Genomic DNA, 4,608 nt, shown 5'->3' with positions numbered 1-4,608 from the left:
ATTGTGATAAGTAAAAAAAGAAAAAAGAGATTTGAACAAAAGAAAGGTGATATACGTGTTTTTTTTTTAAAAAAAAAAAATTTTATGGGGAAAGATGATATACGTTAGTGTGGATGGATGGGGATTTGTGATAACAGTATAGAATTTGAATAACAAAAATTTTGGAATCTTTTAAAGAATTAAAAAAAAAAAAAAAACATAAAAATTTCGGGATAAGAATGAGTAGTTTTTACTTTTTACGTGAGATAGGTTTTTTTTTTTTTTTTGGGAAGAAGAAGAAGAAGAAGTAATTTTGTATTTTTTTTATATAAAGATAATTGAAGTATTTGAATTCAAATAGATAACAAATATAAATAGGAATTAGACATTTGAATACGAATGGGTGGTGAGAATAACCGTTTTTTTTTTTCCCCTTTTGTACGTGAGATATTATTATTGTTTTAACATTTTTTTGTTTTTAGGAAAAAAAATTAAACTAAAGGTTATGTTATTTCAAAATTTGTATGAGGATATTTTGATACGCCAAAAATTGAAGACGAAACAGGGAAATCCTCTTATTAATAGTATAGATACTTACTTTAAAGTTAGCAGCAAAATTAGATTGAAATGGAATCCCTTTTACAAGGATCATTATCAAACTTAATTATTTTTTAATTCTCTAACTGAAAAATTCTAGATAAATTGTATTAGAAAATGTGTAAAATTTTCAAGAATACTTTTATTTCTTAAAGTTGTAAAATTTTTCATTAATGAATAAGTTATTGATGAATAATAAATTGGGTCAATTTTGTTGTAGATTTGATCCTATATTGTTGATTATTTATTATACACACAATATACGCATTTGTGCTTTTAACTAATATTGTGACTTCAAGTTATGATTTCTATAAAAAGCATGTGTAGATTTTAGTTAAAAGCATGTATATGTGAACAATGTGTGTGTTGAAGTCCTGATTTCAGTTAAAAGCAAGTGTGTATACATGCGTGTGTAAGAGTTTGTATGTGCAAGTTAGATTTGAGCTTATTTATGGAAGTGAAATAAGTTATCTAACAATACATTTGCATGAGAAAGCTCGAAAAGATACAAGTTTTAACATGACACTCGAACACTCAAAACAAGAAATAAAGAAAGTGATAGTAGGACATGAAAAAGATGCTCATTTAGACAAGAAGAAGAAGATGATTATCAAAATAACATAAGATGCACGTGGAAAACCCTAGAAAAGGGATACAAAACCATGGTTTGAGCAAGAACGCAACATTCTTGCTCAGCTCAGCTTGTATTATGTATCAGAAGGAGATCAGTTTACAATAAAGTTGCATTTCTTTCCAACCAACTCTCCACTTTCATCTCAAAATACTTGGTTGGGTTCTTACCCTAGAAGTTCAGCTGTATGTTCCTTTTATACTCTAAGGAACATGGTTGAGTACAAAGACAGGTGTCAAGTCATCATATTCTATCTTTTAAGATCTTTTTTACAATTGTGATGTTATTTGCTGACTAAGGGATAAGGACTGTGCCAACGTGGCACTGGGACCCGTGGGCGGGTAGCGTTGCTACTACGTGAGAGACAAGTCTTGGACTCAGCCAATAAGGAGTGTCTTCATAGTCTCTGACTTTAAAAGGTCACTATCTCCCTTTTGGTTAGTGCTTGAGTACCATGTCAGGCATAAATTTTACTTCCTTCTCAAGGCAGTCACACATTTATCACTGACCAAGACAAAGTCTCTTAGCCAATTCCTACTCTTCCTTCCCTCACAGCTGCTCCACGTGTAAAGTCCAAATTCAATCACTCATGCATTCTCCCATGCCTTAGTGGTGTTATGTACATTAGCCCATTGATTGTCAATGGCGTTTAATGGCAAAAGCCGTTGATAGTCACATTGGTTCAGACATTAACACTTTAGTACTTAAAGCTAAAGTCACTTCTTCAACCCCAGAGGTTTTTGTACAAGAAGTGACTTCCAATGAAAAGACAAAGTCTGACACTAAAAGGGAGGACTCAAATCGGGTATGCACTAAAAATCCTCAAGAGAAAGGAGACTCAACAGAAGCTACTTCCAAGGAACAAGAGGGTGAAAGCACTCCGACAGCATTTGATCCATTGCTTTCACTAATTTCTACAAATCTGAGAGTAACTTGCTCTTTATTACTCTCCAAATATCCCGAAACCATGAAAGATACCAGCAAGTGGACCCTATCACTTAGAGGCTCTCTCTTACAACAAATTGGGTCTATCATATCCCAACTGTAGTCAAAGGGTAAAGAGGAATGTCTAGCTCTCCATCTTGACAATTTCCTTTCCACACTGAGTGAGGCTGAGAGCCTAAGTGTCAATGCCGGCTGGTTAAAGAGTCGTGTCACTGTATTGAGGGACTTAAAGAAGGTAAGACCCTCTATTTATACTTCCTTGTCCTCACTTCATGAATTAAAAGTTAAAGAAAACTCGTGTATCGACAAAGCAAAGGAAGCAGAATCAGCGTTACAAGTGCATGCCACTTTAATCACTCAACTCCTGGAATTAATCAAAAGACTTTAAGTGGAATTGTCATCCCAGCAAGAAGAAAGTTCTGCCCTTCAAGCTCAAATAGAAGGTATCATTGTAGAACATAGGTCTTTAAGAAAAGAGATTGAGAAATTGGAAGGCAAGCTAGGAGCTTTGAGTGATCTAGACTTCTCCCTTGAAAATTTTAGTTTTCTTACAAACATTCTCTAATTTTCAAGTTGTAATATTTTTGTGGTCTTGAAAGGCCATGGGGTTGCACTCTAACTTTACCATGCCTCATTCCACCAAACTATTCAGACTTTGCATGCATATTATGAACAACATCATATGAGATTGCTACATATAAGTCTTTGTTTATAGTATGAGTTTTGCAAAACATAAAATCATTTCTGACATAATGGCCACCCAAAAAAAAAAAAAAAGTGTTTTTACAAGGTTATGCATGATATTTCTTAAGGTGAGCTCTGCTAATGGGGCTGTACGCCTTTATACCTGCTTGATCTTTTAGCCAATAATATCCTGTTGCATGTGCTTCCTCTACTATGTATGGTCATTCCTATTTTGGAGAAAACTTATGTTTAACAGCTCCAGCAACCCCTCGTTTTCCAAACAGTTCTCCCACTTGAAACTTCCTTTCTTTGACTTCGCCTTCATGCCTAGCCTTCATGTTAACCTGATAAAGGCGGTTATGAGAGGCAGCGTTGTCGCACATTTCCTCCACAATTCCCAAAGTGTCTTCTGTGGGTATTCTTGCAATCTCTACCAATGTTACCACTGGCCTTACTAAATCTATTGGGATAATAGCCTCTGTGTCATAGACTAAAGAAAAGGGTGAAGCTCCTGTAGCTTGTGATTTGGCTGTTCTATGAGCCCATAGAGCTATAGGAAGCTCCTTCTTCCACCCCTTTCCATTTTCCTTAGTCATTTTTCCCAATATCTTCAACAATATTTTGTTGGAGGCCTCAACTTGGCCATTTCCTTTGGGGTAGTAAGATGTGGATGTCATGTGAGAAATGGAGTACCATTCTGTTAAACAACACACATCCTTATTTAGGACTGGTGTACCGTTGTCAGAAATAATTCTGTTGGGTACCCTAAAATGACATATTATATTCTTCCTTAAGAAATTTGCCACTGAGCTACCTGTTGCCTTCTTCAAAGCCACAGCTTCTATCCACTTGGTAAATAGCTCAATGGCTACCAGTATCCATATACATCCTTCAAAAGGGGGATTCATAGGTCCTATAAAATCCACCCCTAACTGTGGAATGGATATGGAGCCACAGTTGGATGAAGACTTTGATAGTTGGTATGTATTTCATCTCCCTGCCTTTGGTATTCTTGACACTTCCTTGCAAAGTCTTGAGTATCTCTTTGCATTATGGGCTCGTAATATCCCTGGTGCAAAGCTATTTGCCACAGCTTCCTCCCACCAGGGTGTCCTACTAGTTCTCCTTCAAGCAAGTCCGAAAGAATGCCATTAACTTCCTTAGTAGGAATGCACACCATCCATCTCCCTTGGAAACTTCTCTTGAACAATTTCCCATCAACCACTTTAAACCTAGTCACATTTCTTTTCAACTTCCCTCGTTGTATATGATCAACAGGCAAAATACCTTGTAAAATGTATCTTAAGTAAGGCTCTCACCAATCCTCTTTTAGCAGCTCGCTATTAAGCACTTTTGTTTAATCTGGGGGAATAACATAACAAGTTTTACAGCTCCATTTTTCTTCCTTAGCATCACTGGCCATCTCCAGCCAGAAGATCCCTAGCCTTCACAATCTTTTATAGAGGCTGACATCAAGATTTGCACCACAAATATCATAATGTAATCTATACAACAATGTCAATCCCTCCTACCTTGAAACACATTTCATGAGTGAACCTTCTGCTTCCCTAAGAAACAAATCTCCATTGATTCTAAGGAAGTCTTTCATGTTTGCTAGTAACTTTGATCCAACACACTTCCCTTGAGCCATTGCCTTTAACAGGGGTTCTTGCCAATCGTAAGGGAAACATAGTTCATCCTGAGCTAAACCAGGCTGTTTCTCAACTCAGAGCATCATCTTTTCTTTCTTTAGTACAGACTTGGTGGCTAGA

Source organism: Quercus suber, unplaced genomic scaffold (assembly GCF_002906115.3).
Source record: "Quercus suber isolate HL8 unplaced genomic scaffold, Cork oak 2.0 scaffold_8, whole genome shotgun sequence".
NCBI lineage: Eukaryota > Viridiplantae > Streptophyta > Magnoliopsida > Fagales > Fagaceae > Quercus > Quercus suber.
Note: the sequence above shows the minus strand (reverse complement) of the source record.